This window comes from Gymnoscopelus braueri (genome assembly GCF_963280865.1).
Source record: "Gymnoscopelus braueri genome assembly, chromosome: 15".
NCBI lineage: Eukaryota > Metazoa > Chordata > Actinopteri > Myctophiformes > Myctophidae > Gymnoscopelus > Gymnoscopelus braueri.
In genome coordinates, this window is record NC_137620.1 from 5,298,968 (window position 1) to 5,315,702 (window position 16,735).

Genomic DNA, 16,735 nt, shown 5'->3' on the forward strand with positions numbered 1-16,735 from the left:
ATCCCAAAGTTGCGTTAGAGCGTCCCGTGTGGAAAAATATACATATATTTATAAAAGATATCTCCTCCCGTAAATCTCCGGTTTTGCCACTCAATGTGTTAATTGACTGAAACTCTTGTCACACCATTTACAGTAGAACGTTTTTTTTCTCCAGTATGGATGTGCTCATGTCTCTTCAGGTCACTTAACTTACTGAAACTCTTGTCACATTGTTTACAATGGAAAGGTTTTTCCCCAGTGTGGATATGCTGGTGTGTATTCAGGTGACTTATGTGATTGAAACTCTTTTCACACTGTTTACAGTTGAAAGGCTTCTCTCCAGTATGGATGCGCTCATGGTTCTTCAGGTAACATAACTTACTGAAACTTTTGTCACACTGTTTACAGATATGAGTTTCCTTTCCCGTGTAAATCATCAGATTTTTCTTTACATCTCCTGGTTGAGTTAGAATCTCGGTAAACTGTTGATGACTTTGAGATTTTGGTGGGTCTGTGTCTCCTTGTTTCCGGCTGGTTACAGAGCTGACTATTTGCTGACAGCAAGGGCGCCGATACTGTGGGTGCCTCGGGGCTAAAGCACACAGGGGAAATGAAGAGCACCCATCACAAACTCATCACAAAAAAAGAAAAAGAAAAACACACCGACATCTTCACTTCATGGAGTACATTTTTGGTACCAAATTAACCGAATTAACCGCATTAAAGTAACAAAACCCCCCCAAAAAGGTAACAAACCTGTAAAATAACCGCACATTTTGGCGCCGATCGAAAACGGCTCATTTCCACCATGTTAAAAAGAAATAGGAGATATTAAGCTTTTAGTCAAGGAGTTAACATTGGAGCCGACGACCGGAAGCATTTTTGACATGGATCCACATCCGGCCTCTCCTTCTTATAGTAGGGGAGTTTCGAGGCTCCGTGAGCACCCCAAAAACACATCTCTTAAACCTGTTTTTTTAGGACCCTAAAGGTGTCTAGTTATGATTTCTGCTTGTTGCCCATGTCAACTAATGTCCCATGGGGTTTATTTCTGACACCTACCCCCAACCCAAACCATAACATGGAGATAACAGAGAATACCATAACTCTTCAAGTAAACAACATACAGCAACAAATGAACACATTTTTTCTATATCATTTTGACCCAAGGAATTCATTAAAGTGGTTTTTATTAAGATTCAAACACATATTGACTCTATTTCAGGGCAGAAACAGCCAAAAACTAGCAGAAAATGTTGAAATCATAATGATCACGTCTATATTTCTCTTTGTATTAAACGTTTACCGTGTATTCTTTTTTACCATATGTTTTTTAGGACCTTTATGGTGTCTAGTTAAGATTCATTCTTGTTGCCCAGGTCAAATAATGTCCCATGGGGTTTATTTTAACCCTGTGTTGCACCTATTCCCAACCCGAACCATACAATGGAGACAATAGAAAATACCCTAACTCTTGAAGTAAACATACAGAGACAAATTAACACATTTCTATATGTAATTTTGACCCAAGGAATTCATTAAAGTGGTTATTATTAAGATTCAAGCAGGTCTTGACTCTATTTCAGGACAGAAACTGTAAAAAACGAACAGAAAATGTTCAAATCACATATATTAATCCTTGTATTAAATACTTAAGGTGTATTCTACTTTACCCCATGTTTTTAGGACCCTTATGGTGTCTAGTTAAGATTTCTTCTTGTTGCCCAGGTCAACTAATGTCCCATGGGGTTCATTTGGTGACCATTTTAAATCGATGTCCACAGGAGTGGCGTTTTCATATCTGAACCAGACAACGTACAAAGACAAATAAACCCACTTTTTCATAGAATGTTTACACCAGCAATCTAATGGAAAGGTCACTGACATGGTACAACCATTCTTTATTGGTGAAAAACACACAAATATAAAATTCTGGCTTATATTTAGGCATAATATAACTTTTTTTGAGTGGTGCCACCTTGCCCACTAGTACAGCCCTGCTCACTGAATACATGGTACCCAAGCAGGGTGATACAGTATGGCTGCCCAAGAGAGGTTGCTAGCTCCGTGACATTTACCAGCTGACGGTGCCTGCCTGTGCCAGTGTCAAGGTAGATGAGCAGGTTGATGTCGTCATCAACATCAACAATCATTCTTGGCAAATCTGCTAACACACGAACTCACCAAAGTTATATAGGTATTGATCAATCAACTCACTTCTCAATCTAATGCCACAAGTTTATGAGCTGTTCCTTCCACGATGAGAGCAGCTGTTTCACATTTTGCCAGCCGGGATGCTGCCTCCTTACTCCCCCAGACCTTGAGCATCAACTGGCAGAGCTGTCGCTTATTTTCCGCATTGCCCAGAAAGAACTGGGGTTTCCTGGTGGCTGGACCTTGCACTATGAATTTCTCCGAAAGTCCACGCCTCAGCCTCTACTGCGCCCTTGATGGAATCAAGAGTGGTCTTGATTCCATCAAGGCGCAGTAGAGGCTGAGGCGTGGACCAGCTCGCTTGTCCCCATGCCAGGACACACTCATCCCCCACATCCAGTGGGTGAACTATAGAGTGACCTGTTACAAGCGAGCAGCTGAGCCAATCTTTTGGAGGCCTAAATCATTCATTCATTTTCATGTGTTTATCATTTACTAATTAGTTAATTAAATGACTTAAGAAAATTGCGGTAAAACACTATATGCGGTACAAATGGGTGATTTTGACGCACCGCTCGTATCTTGCTCGTTTCGCTCCTTCGGTTGGCAGCTCTGTTTTTGGCCTCTCTCCTTAGACTCCCCTGGCAGTACGTTTCCACCGAGTCTGATGACTCAATCTCACGTCTGTGAGACACCACCACAATGGTCGGGTCTGTAATTAACACCACTGGACATCCAGCACCTGCTTCATACTGTCGCTCTTCAACTGATATCCATGCAAGCACACGCACACACCTCAGGGCAGCTTACCTTTATCGGCGAATGCGATAACAAAAGGTGGTCTCCTGAACGTTTTATGATCTGGATACTGGTAGCTGCAAAGTACAGTCACTCTGTCGATTCTAAACAACATGGAAAAGAGGCACAAATGAACCCTTTTTATTACGACTAAACACAAGCGGGTTTAGGGTTATGGTTGATAGAGTTGTAAATAATTGAACAAAATGGAAATGGGTTAGGGTTAGGTGGTTATGGTGTTACATAATAGCAGAGGTGTAAATAACGAAGTACATTTACTCAAATACTGTACTTAAGTAAGAGTTTGTGGTATGTTTTACTTAAAGGAGAGATCCGCCCATTTTAAGTGTTATCTTTGATGTGTCGCTAATCACTCACCATCATTGAAATGGACGTTAAGTTATTCCAGAGAGTCCCCTGTCGTGCAGTCTGGCGACCCCCTCCGTGGCATAATGGGAGCCCGTGTAAGAGTGAAAATCGTCTATTATAACCGATGCAAAGTTAGTTTTTTCTCTACTACTGCTCATCGTGGAGTCTCATGATACTCAAGCATGCACTGAAAGTCACGCACAAGCTATCGTTCGTGCAGAACGAGACGACGCTGTTTGCTTGTTTCTTCCACAGACGCCAGGTTCTGTGGAAGAAACAAGCAACCAGCATCGTCTCGTTCTGCAATGATGGTGAGTGATTAGCGACACATCAAAGATAACACTTAAAATGGGCGGATCTCTCCTTTAACATGAGTATTTCCAATTTTCAGTACATTTTCATCTACTCCACTAATCCGAACTTTTGCCTGCAACAGAGTATTTCTACATTGCAGGATTGAAACTTTCACTCTATTTTACAATGGAAGGGGTTTTCTCCAGTGTGGTAACTGACCGAAACTCTTGTCATACTATTTACAGTAGAACGTTTTTTTCTGCTGTGTGGATACGCAGATGTTTCATCAGAGTGTCTAAGCTACTGAAACTCTTGTCACACTGTTTACAGTGTGTAATGTATTGTGACTTTGCCTATTGCATTCTGGGCTTCCGTAGGCTCTGTCTAGTTTGTCCCTCTGTGCCTGCCGTATCTGCTGTTCCGCACCGGTCTGAATAAACACACAAGTCTGATATAACATGCTCGTAGATCTCTGTGCTTTTACACACTTCATAAGTATCTTACATGGTGTCAGAAACAAGTGAAAAAACACCCCGCGCAACCATGGCTTCTGCAGCGTTTGATCACCCCAAGATTGACTGGGAAGCTGCTGATTTATATCAAGAGTTTGGGAGGTTTCGCAACCACGTTGAGTCCGTCTTCGACGGTCCCCTCTCTGAGCTAGAAGGTAAACAACGAGCGGGCTGGCTAGGAATGTGGATCGGCGAACAAGGCAGAGAAATCTACGGGACATTAAACTGGGCCGACGGTGAGAAACAGGATCCAGTCAAAGTTTTGGATACATTTGTCAACTACATAAGACCGAGGAAGAATAAAAGAATAGCAAGGCATCGTTTCAAGCAAAGGAAACAAAGTGCTACGGAGGGTTTCGATCACTTTGTGAAGGATTTGAAGCTACTACTGATGGACTGTGAGTAGGCATACTCAGATGACATGCTAATTGATGCTATAATAGCAGGAGTGAGAGAAAAACGAGTCCAGGAGAGACTGTTAGATAAATGTGAGGACCTGACACTGGCCAAGGCCATAAAGATTCCCCAACAGTTTGAAATGTCACAAAAACAAATGATGTCAGAGAGGAAGATTCACAAGTGTCAACAGTGTCCAACAGATCACAGTAGACAGTCTACAATAAAAAGCCACAGAGATATGTACAGTCAAAACCCGCTCAGCAGAGACAGACAGCAGGAAATCAAACCAAATGCCCAAAATGTGGAAAACACCCCCAGCATTCGTGGAATCAAGGGAAATGTCCAGCACAGGGCTCCACATGTTCATACTGTCACAAATCAAACCACTGGGCAGCAGTGTGTCGCAGCCGTGGCATGAGCTCAGTGAGTGTGGAGTCAGCTGAAGAGGACCCACCAGATGAGGAAATACTGGATATAAGCCTGACACAGGAGGAGGCTCCAGTAGCCATAGTGGCAGATGACAAGTGGGTGGTAAACATCTGTGTTCTGTCTCAGGAGGTGCAGTTTAGAATAGATACCGGTACAAAGTGCAACACACTGACTCTAGACAGTTACCAGCTACTGAAGCACCATGGAGAGCTAAAACGCTCAAAGAGAATACTGTGCTCCTATTCAAACCACAGGCTGAGACCAGTTGCTGCAGTTGATCTTCCACTCAGTTACAAAGACCGCGAAGCCAAAGCAGAGCTGGAGATAATGGACATTGCTCAAGAGAATATGCTCAGTGGTGCTACGGCTAAGGCTTTAGATTCCCTGCAAGATGGCGTCAAAATGAACACGGTGAGCACTGCCAATTACACCACTCTGAAACCAAATGTACCCGTGGGCCTGAGTGATTTTCCAGAGCTGACACGCACTACAGGGACTTTGGCAGGCAAATACACAATTGAAATTGATCCAGACGTAAAGGGTGTTGTGCATCCAGTACGCCGGCAACCGGCAGCACTCAGAGAAAAGATACTGGCTGAGATGGTGGAAGATGGTCACATCACGAAGGTACACCAGCCTGCAGAGTGGGTCAGTTCTATGGTATTTTTCACACGCAAAGAAAAGATAAGAATATGCGTAGATCCAAGTGACCTGAACAAAGCGATCAAAAGGGAACATCACCCAATGCGCACCATAGAAGAAGTCATTTCCACCATACCAGGCGCAAAAGTATTCTCAGTCTTAGATGCTAAATCTGGGTTCATCCAGATAAGCTGGATGATGCATCATCATTTCTCACAACCTTCAACACTCCATTAGGGAGGTTCAGATGGCTGAGACAGCCCTTCAGGATCAAATGTGCACCTGAAATATTCCAGCGCATCATGGACCAGATGCTAGAGGGAATTAATGGAGCCACAGGTGTCATGGATGACATTCTGATAGCAGCACCCACAATGAAAGAGCACGACACAATACTCTGCAAAGTGGTCGAGAGAGCCACGAGCTACAATCTGAAGCTTAACTTTGACAAGTGTCACATTCGTCAGTCAACAGTGCCATATGTGGGTCACCTAATTACAGCTGACGGTCTGAAGGCAGACCCTGCGAAAACTGAGGCAGTAAGGTGCATGCCGCCGCCGACAGACAAGGACGGTGTCCACCGTTTCCTAGGTTTTGTAACGTACCTGTCAAAGTTCATTCCAAACTTAAGTGAGGTAGATGCTCCACTGCGACAGCTCCTGAAGAGCGACATCGAGTTCAGATGGCAGCCAGCGCAACAACAAGCGTTTGACGAGCTCAAGCAGCTATGTACGCACCCTCCGGTGCTTAGGTACTATGACACAGCCAAGCCTGTGGAGATATACAGTGACGCCACCAGCATGGGACTGGGAGCAGTGTTACTGCAGGGCAATCAGCCTGTCGCCTTCTCGTCCAGATCATTGACCGATGCAGAGACACGCTATGCGCAAATTGAGAAGGAAATGCTCTCCATTGTTCATGCCTGCATTAAGTTTCACCATTACATATTTGGGAAACACGTCACAATATTCAATGACCACAAGCCGCTCGAGGACATCTACAGGAGGCCGCTACCGTCTACTCCTATGCGCATCCAGAGAATGTGCCTGCGACTACAGTGGTATGACATCTCAGTCAAGTACAGAAGAGGAAATGACATGGAGCTGCTTGACACCTTGTCCAGAGCACAGCTGGAGGACAGCACACCAGAGGCAGGTAGCCTAGAGTGTGTCTCCATGCTCAACTTTGTGTCAGTGAGTGAGCAGAAATATACAGAGCTGCAAGAATGCTCAAAAGAGGAGCTAAGCCTTCTCTAGCAGACAATTCAACTAGGCTGGCCAGACAGCCGAAGAGAAGTGCTGATTCTTGTTCAACCATACTGGGACTCAAGAAGCCAACTAGCTGTGTCTGATGGCATAGTGTACAAGGGCATGCGTATTGTGGTGCCTCGCACCATGCAAGCAGACATGTTGAAGCTCATACATCAGTCTCATCTAGGAATAGTGAAGAGCAAGCAGCGAGCTCGGGAAGTCCTATACTCTAAGTCCTAGACACTAGCTGCGCCCCCTTTTTCCCGAACGTCTCAGTCTCTTTTAACCATTTTCTACCGGTCACCTACCAGTCTATAGAAAAAACAATTGTCTCAATGAAATCCTCCTCCTGCCAACTGGATCCCATTCCAACCAAAATCTTTAAGGAGGTTTTTCACTCAATTTCACCCCACATTCTGGCCATCATAAACGCATCCCTATCCACCGGCACTTTTCCCTCTGTCTTTAAACAGGCCACCATCCAGCCTCTACTGAAGAAACCCAACTTAGATCCATCTGTCCTTAACAACTACAGGCCAATTTCCAAATTATCATTCTTGTCAAAAGTTTTGGAGAAAATCATCTCTTCTCAATTAATCACTTTCATGAACAACAATGACATTTTTGAGCAATTTCAGTCTGGATTTAGGGCTCTCCATAGCACAGAGACTGCCCTTATTAAGGTAACTAATGATCTACTACGCTCAGTCGATGATGGTGACTGTGCCATACTGGTACTACTTGACCTGAGTGCGGCCTTTGACACGGTCGACCACTCCATCCTATTGACATGCCTGAAAAGATGGGTTGGCGTGCAGGGAATCGCCCTTGAACTATTGCGTTCCTATCTCAGTGACAGAACTATTTCCGTTGTCTCTGGCGACACCTCCTCCCCCTCAGCCCCTCTCACGTGTGGTGTCCCACAGGGGTCTGTTCTTGGACCTCTCCTGTTCTCCATCTACATGCTGGAGCTAGGTCACATCATCCGCAAGCACAAGCTTTGCTTCCACTGTTATGCGGATGACTCGCAAATTTATGTCCCGGTCAAATCCCCAACCAAAGGAAGCTTAGATGGTCTAAGGGCCTGTCTCGCTGACATAAACTCATGGATGTCACAAAACTTCCTCCAGCTGAACGCAGATAAGACTGAGATTGTTCTCTTTGGCCCCCCACATCTCACTAGCCTTTTAAAAGACGACCTGGGCAGCCTGTCCAGTGCTGTAAAACCGGTCGCCAAGAGCCTAGGTGTCTTCTTCGACTCAGATTTCTCATTCAATGTCCAAGTCAAAAAAACTGTAAAACTGTACAATCATGCTTTTACCAACTCAGAACAATTGCAAAAATTAAGTCTGTCCTGTCATCTGTAGATTTAGAGAAACTCATACATGCATTTATAACCTCCCGTCTGGACTACTGCAATGGTCTATACACTTGTTTAAGCCACAAAACAATTTCTCGCCTGCAGCTGGTGCAAAATGCAGCTGCCAGGCTTCTGACTAATACAAGAAAACGTGCCCATATCACCCCTATTTTAGCAACTCTCCACTGGCTTCCTGTTGTTTTTAGAATTTATTTTAAGATACTTTTATTAGCTTTTAAGGCCCAAAATGGTCTTGCCCCTAAATATATCACAGATCTGGTGCCTCCCTATGACCCACCCCGTAGCCTAAGATCCTCTGAGGAGGCCCTCCTAGTAGTCCCCAAAACAAATTTGGTCACAAAAGGTGATCCGAGCACCTATACTATGGAATGCCCTACCTGTGGAAATTAGGAAAGCAAATTCCCTGACATCTTTTAAAACACTTCTAAAAACACACTTATTCAGGAAAGCCTTTCCCTAGATCCCCCTATCAGCCATAACTGTTTTGTGTGTGCTGTCTTTCTATCTAGTACCTATTTTATTTGATATTATTTCTTCCTTATCCATGTTCCTTGACTTATTTTAATTACCAGATATGTTTTTACTGCTTATCTGAATTGAATGCTTTTATGTCAAGTCCATAAGACTTTTTAATCTTGTATACTATGTTTTTTTTTTCTGTTGTTCAGTACTTTGTAACTTATGTTTTGAAAAGTGCTATATAAATAAAGTTATTATTATTATTATTATTATTATTATTATTATACTGGCCAGGCATGAGTGCTGAAATTGAGAACATGGTCAGACATTGCTGCAAGTGTGCTGAGATCCAAAACAGACTTCCCAGAGAGCCGCTCATACCGACGGAAACACCAGAGCTACCATTCGAGGAGGTGGCCTCGGACCTGTTTGAGTTTGAAGGCGTACACTACTTCCTGCTAGTGGATTACTACTCAAAGTACATCGAAGTAGATGAGCTGAAAGACCTGCGCAGCAGCACTACAATAGAGGCTCTGAAGGCTCAGTTTGCCAGACACGGAATTCCATCCATTTTTCAAACAGATGGTGGACCCCAATATTCATCAGAGGAATTCAAAGAGTTCTGCAAGAGTTACAGCGTACAGCACAAAACATCATCACCACACACACACCACACTCTAATAGTGAAGCAGAGCGTGCAGTGCAAACAGTCAAGAGGCTTTGGAGTAAAGCATCAGACAAACACCTGGCACTACTAGATTACAGAACATCTCCACTAGAGTCAGTAGGCCTGTCACCAGCTCAACTGCTCTTGGGCAGAAGGCCTCGCAACAAACTGCCTGCTACTTGTGCGCTCCTCACAGGCTTGCACCCATGGCCTATGACTCACTTAAAGTCAAGCGCCTGCTCGACAAGACCAAGGACACACAGAAGTTCTACTACGACCGCAAGAGAGCGGTTAACCCTCGCACTGCCCTGCAGCCTGGAGATGCAGTCCGGATGGCACCGTATCCTGAACACCGCAGATAGACCCCTGAAGTCATACTTCAACCGCACAGCGCTCCACGATCTTATGTTGTGGAGAGTGGAGGCAAAAAGTTCTGCCGCAACAGTCAGCACCTTCGCACCAGCACTCCAGCCGCTAACCGGTGACGCCATGAGATGTTCAACGAGCCTCTCAACCTGCCTTGGACCGAACCACCTGATGCAGTACCGGCGACACCGACGTGACCTCTAGACCATCCAGAACCGCACCCTTCGCCACCTGGGGAGCCACCAAGGTCTGCACGAGCCCAGCCAGGCCAGCCAGGTGAACTGTATACTACCAGACGGGGCAGAGTTGAGAAACCCCCTGATAGACTGACTTTGTAATTTGATAAATAAACAGTCATGGTAAAGATGCCCGATGGAAGTGATAGTGCTAGTAACCTCTCCTTCCAAGTCAGTATTGGGACTTCAGTTATGTGTAGTTAACTTCACAGACATTGTTGTCTCCGCCGTAGGTGGAGAATATGTTTTCGCTTCGTCCCGCCGTGTGTGAGCAAACATTGTTAGCCAAGCTAACATTGGTCAAGCTCCACGTGACACGTGTCAATATGTTGACACCAATGCCTTTGATTGGCTAGAGGGACGCATGACGAAATAGAATCCTATAAATATGTGTGTCACTTCAAAAAGCCTCTACTTTTTTAAGTGAGGTAAGATAGGATCAATCAGTCTTGATTGGAACAGTACCTTCCAGTCCAAATCACCCGTCCGTGCGTGTGTGTGTCCCTTTGAGAACACCTAACATTAGTCAAGCAAAGGCGCAGAAGGCCAAAGCTAAGAAAGCATACTCATCTACAACAGTAACACAGAAGAGGACTATAGAGTTGAATTGATCCCACAACAACAAGGCCGAAGTCTTAATACTGTAACAATTGGCCACCTTGATCAAATACATTATGTAGCACTAGAGAAAACTGACATAGATCAAACACACCAATCAACTGCTGAAACTGTTCAAGACAACAATGAAGATGAAGAAGACAGACAAGTATTTGAACAAACCAGTCAATTACGACCACTCCCATATGACACATTGCTTCAAGAAGAACATTCTTTAGATGCAAACACTACATATTCAGTCGCCCCTGCAGAACACCAAAAACCACGCACATTCTACCAACAGTACCTTGCAGTACAAATCACCCGTCCGTGCGTGTGTGTGTTCCTCTGAGAACACCTAACATTGGTCAGTTTTACGTGACATCACAATATGTAATATAAATATATAAATAGGAGGCTGAGATCACACAATGTAACTAACTCCCATTATGCAAACTAAAGAAGCAGCAAATGAGCATCTGAAACCTGATGAAGACGCAAAGGCGCAGAAGGCCAAGGTCTGCTGGCGGAGACTTGTGCTCCGAGGAGCACATTTTCTAGTTGGTTATGTTGTTGAGCAAGGACATTGACAGGGTGGGCATAATGTTTGCAATAATTATTGTGTTAAAAAAAAAGAAAAGTAAACCAAAAAAAAGACATTATTTCATTATTTTTTGTAAACATAAACTACGGGTAAAAACAGTTGTTTATAACCTGCAACAATACTATTTTACTATTGTTCTATTTGCACTAATAGCCTTCTTTGCTGAAGAAGGGAGATGTAATGTATTGTGACTTTGCATATTGCATTCTGGGCTTCTGTCGGCTCTGTCTAGTTTGTCCCTCTGTGCCTTCCGTATCTGCTGTTCCGCAGTGGTCTGAATAAACACACAAGTCTGATGTAACATGCTCGTAGATCTCTGTGATTTTACACACTTCATAAGTATCTTACACAGTGGAAAGGTTATTCTCCAGTGTGGATACGCTGATGTGTCTTCAGATTACCTAAGTGATTGAAACTCTTGCCACACCATTTGCAATGGAAAGGTTTTTCCCCAGTGTGGATACGCTGGTGTCTGTTCAGACTACCTGACTGACTGAAACTCTTGTCACACTGTTTACAATGGAAAGGCTTCTCTCCAGTGTGGATACGCTGGTGTTTCCTCAAGTGGTCTGATTGAAACTCTTGTCACACTTTTTGCAGTGGAAAGGTTTTTCTCCAGTGTGGACACGCTGGTGTGTTTTCAGATGACTTAAGTCATTGAAACTCTTGCCACACCATTTACAATGGAAAGGTTTTTCTCCTGTGTGGATACGCTGATGTTTCTTAAGATTTTGTAGGACACTGAAACTCTTGTCACACTGTTTACAGTAGAAAGGTTTTTCTCCAGTGTGGATACGCTGGTGTGTCTTTAAGTCATTGAAACTCTTTCCACACCATTTACAATGGAAAGGTTTTTCTCCTGTGTGGATACGCTGGTGTTTCTTCAGGTGACTTATTTGATTGAAACTCTTGTCACTCTGTTTACAGTGGAAAGGCTTTTCTCCAGTATGGCTGCGCTCATGTCTCTTCAGTTGACCTAACTCACTGAAACTTTTGTCACATTGTTTAAAGATGTGAGTTTTCTTTCCTGTGTAAATCATCTGATTTTTCTCTACATCTCCTGGTTGAGTTAGAATCTCGGTAAACCGTTGATGACTTTGAGATGTTGGTGGGTCTGTGGCTCCTTTTTTCCGGCTGGTTACAGAGCTGACTATTTGCTGACAAGCCTCTGAGAAAACGTGTCCATTCCTCAGCGTTTGGCGGTTGAGGTCGTCGTTGCTCGGATGAGACGTGAAGGTACACTCAGAACAGGAGAGCTTAGTCTGGGGGGATTGGAGGGACCACACGCCTCCCACGAGGGGCAGTTCATGGTCGAAGCTGCTGCTGTACATGGCTGTGATGGGGACGGAGTTGTAGGTTCTGTTGAGGTTGGAAAATGTGTTGTCTCTTGAAAATAGCTCACTGTATTCTTTGTGTACCAAAGTTCTGTATCCCTTTCTCTCGCAAAACCTTCTGGTCGCAGTTGAATGAAGTGGAAGTCTAAAGTAACTTCACACCTCATATAAGCTGAGCAGAGCTTTGGTCTGACCTCACTCACAACACAATCGGTTGCCAGGCATGCCTAGCAACACCGATGTGTGCAGGCTGCCGTCCCTCCATATTTGGGCAAGAGTGATGTCATTAATATGACATCATCACCATGACGGCAGAGATCCACATGGAAGCCACACCATGTCGTTTTCATTTTCATGTGTTTATCATTTACTAATTAGTTAAGTAAATGACAGTTAAGTGTGCGGTAAAACACTCTATGCGATAGAAATGGGTGATCATGACGCACCGCTCTTGTCTCGCTCATTTCACTCCTTCGGTTGGCAGCTCTGTTTTTGGCCTCCCTCCTTAGACTCCCCTGGCAGTACGTTTCCACCAAGTCTGATGACTCAATCTCACGTCTGTGAGACACCACCACGATGGTCTGTTCTTTAATTAACACCACAGGACGTCCAGCACCTGCTTCATACTGTCGCTCTTCAACTGATTTCTATGCAAGCACATGCACGCACCTCAGGGCAGCTTACCTTTATCGACGAATGCGATAACAAAAGGTGGTCTCCTAAACGTTTTATGATATGGATTCTGGTAGCTGCAAAGTACGGTCACTCTGTTGACAGCATATCCACACAGGAGAAAAACCTTTCAATTGTAAAAGGTGTGGCAAGAGTTTCAATGACTCAGGTAATCTGAAGACACGCCAGCGTAGCCAGCGTATCCTACGCTGGCGTGTCTTCAGATTACCTGAGTCATTGAAACTCTTGTCACACCTTTTACAATTGAAAGGTTTTTCTCCTGTGTGGATATGCTGGTGTGTCTTCAGGTGAATCATCTGATTGAAACTCTTGTCACACTGTTTACAGTGGAAAGGCTTCTCTCCAGTGTGGGTATGCTGGTGTGTCCTCAAGTGGCTTGTCTGATTGAAATTCTTGTCACACCATTTACAATGGAAAGGTTTTTCTCCTGTGTGTATACGTTGGTGATTCTTAAGACTATCTAAGACACTGAAACTCTTCTCACACTGCTTACAGTGGAAAGGCTTCTCTCCAGTATGGATACGCTGATGTGTCTTCAGATTACCTAAGCCATTGAAACTCTTGCCACACCATTTACAATTGAAAGGTTTTTTTCCTGTGTGGATATGCTGGTGTGTCTTCAGGTGAATCATCTGATTAAAACTTGTGTCACACTGTTTACAGTTGGAAAGGCTTCTCTCCAGTGTGGGTACGCTGGTGTGTCCTCAAGTGGCTTGTCTGATTGAAACTCTTGTCACACCATTTACAATGGAAAGGTTTTTCTCCTGTGTGGATACGCTGTTGATTCTTAAGACTATCTAAGACACTGAAACTCTTCTCACACTGTTTACATTGGAAAGGCTTCTCTCCAGTATGGATATGTTGGTGTGTCTTCAGGTGACTTATCTGATTGAAACTCTTGTCACACTGTTTACAGTGGAAAGGCTTCTCTCCAGTATGGATGCGCTCATGTCTCTTCAGGTAACTTAACTTACTGAAACTTTTGTCACACTGTTTACAGATGTGAGTTTTCTTCCCTGTGTAAATCACCTGATTGTTCTTTACATCTCCTGGTTGAGTTAGAATCTTGGTAAACCATTGATGACTTTGAGATTTTGATAGGTCTGTGTCTCCTTGTTCCCGCCTGGTTGCAGAGCTGACTATTTGCTGACGGGCCTCTGAGCAGATTGGTCCATTCCTCAGCGTTTGGTAGTTGAGGTCGTTGTGGCTCGGATGAGACGTGAAGGTACACTCAGAACAGGAGAGCTCAGTCTGGGAGGATTGGAGGGACCACACTCCTCCCAGGAGTGGCGGTTCATGGTCGAAGCTGCTGCTGTACATGGACTGTGATGGGGACGGAGTTGTAGGTTCTGTTGAGGCTGGAAAATGTGTCCTCTCTTGAAAATAGCTCCCTGTATTCTTTGTGTACCAAAGTTCTGTATCCCTTTCTCTCAGAAAACCATCTTCTGGTCTCAGTTGAATGAAGTGGAAGTGACTTCACACCTCATATATGCTGAGCAGAGCTTTGGGCTGACCTCACTCACAACACAATCGGTTGCCACTTATGCCTAGCAACACTGATGTGTGCAGGCTGCCGCCACCCTCCATATTTGGGCAAGAGTGATGTCATTAATATGACATCATCACCATGACGGCAGAGATCCACGTGGAAGCCACCCCATGTCGTTTTCATTTTCATGTGTTTATCATTTACTAATTAGGTAAAGGATTTATAAAAGTCACATTTTCTCTGCTTTCTGTTTGTCTGCTGTTTTTCAAAAAACAACCCACATTCAAACGGCCATAGCTCTGGAATGGAGGATCGTGACCGGCCAATTTCTTTCCCCGATTCTACCGGACCCCTGTGCGTGTAATGAGCCGATCTCTGTGAGGAAGGAGGTCACAGAGAATATTCCATGATTTTTCAAAGGTACAGTAAAATCGCCATTTTTGCTGGCAAGGGGACAATAGACGATGTTTTAGCTCTGGCAGTCAATGAGTTAACACTCAATCTGAAGCAGCGTAGAATTTCCACTGTGCAAAACTAAAACAAATATTTAAGCAATTAGTCCATTATAAGTCTGGAGCAAACAGCAAGGTAGTTTCACGCTGGTCTGTAGCCAATCATTTGATTTAAAATGTTGTGGCATATTTTCAACCCTGTGGACTTCTTTACTCTCTTTCTGTCTCTGCCCTCTCTAATAAATCACTCTTATCCTTCCATTTTCATCATTTTATCTATTCGTTTTGTCTCCTCCTTCTTGCCTCCGTCTCTATCTTTACCGACACCTGCCTCCACCCTAATCTTGTCCATCTTTTGCTGTCTTGAATGAGGGAACCAGAGAGATGAGGAAAGGCAGGAGGAAAGCAAGCCTGAGTGTGCCTTGCAATCCATGCACTGCCAGTAGAGTGTGTCTCTCTCTCTCTCTCTCTCTCTCTCTCTCTCTCTCTCTCTCTCTCTCTCTCTCTCTCTCTCTCTCTCTCTCTCTCTCTCTCTCTCTCTCTCTCTCTTTCTAAACCCTTGTGACTGTCCAGATTGCTAATGAATGACAGGGTAAGGCTATGTGTGCTGCTGTTAAGATTTTGCGGCATACAAATGCAAGTGCACAAACACAAAAGGATGTGCGCGCGCGCACACACACACACACACACACACACACACACACACACACACACACACACACACACACACACACACACACACACACACACACACACACACACACACACACACACACACACACACACACACACACAGAATATTTTGTGTGGGTGTGGTTGTGTGTGGGTGCCTGCAGCATTCATAATAATTTATGGTATCATTATGGCTTGATTACATGAATAAAACTTTGATGAGGATGAAACAACTGTGTGACAAAGACAGAGTGGACAGCCTTGATTGACTACAGAGGAATAAAACTCAATGCAAGTCTGTCTCCTTGCATATACATGTTGTCTGTATTTTCCTTATACTTTCCCCTAAAGCGAAATAAGTTGGCACACTCCAATCCACGTCAATACATCGGAGAAGAGTGGACAGTGACTCTAAAAAAGCATCAAAAGTAGCAGATCCACAAGCTTGAAATGCGGCACGAAGCAACATTTTTGGAACACTTTTAGTACAGCGGGAAATTGCCGTTTTCAATACACGATAGTGCACTTGGTGATACAAGCGAGAAATTTGGCACAGATGACCTTCATAGGACCCTAATTGATAATCAACCTCTGGCCACGCAGAATTCCTAAGATTTCAAGATGGCCACCACAAGTTTTCAAAATGGCTGCAACTGGGCCAACATTTTGGACTATATCACTTTGCCGGGGCTGTAAATCTTTGATTTCCCCCTTATTTTAATATAAGAGAATATGTTCTGGAGGTATTTCTACCAAGTAAGATAAAAAAATAACATTAGGTTCCAATATGGCGGCATATTTTCCAATATGGCTGCCGATATATTGCAGAAATGTACATCTGCTGATGGTTAATCCACATGAGCTTGTAGCACATGTATTTGTATTAATTACCATACAGGCATACACAGTGATTTGGTAGCTTTTTAATGACCTAGGGCAGCAGACTTTTCAATATGTTC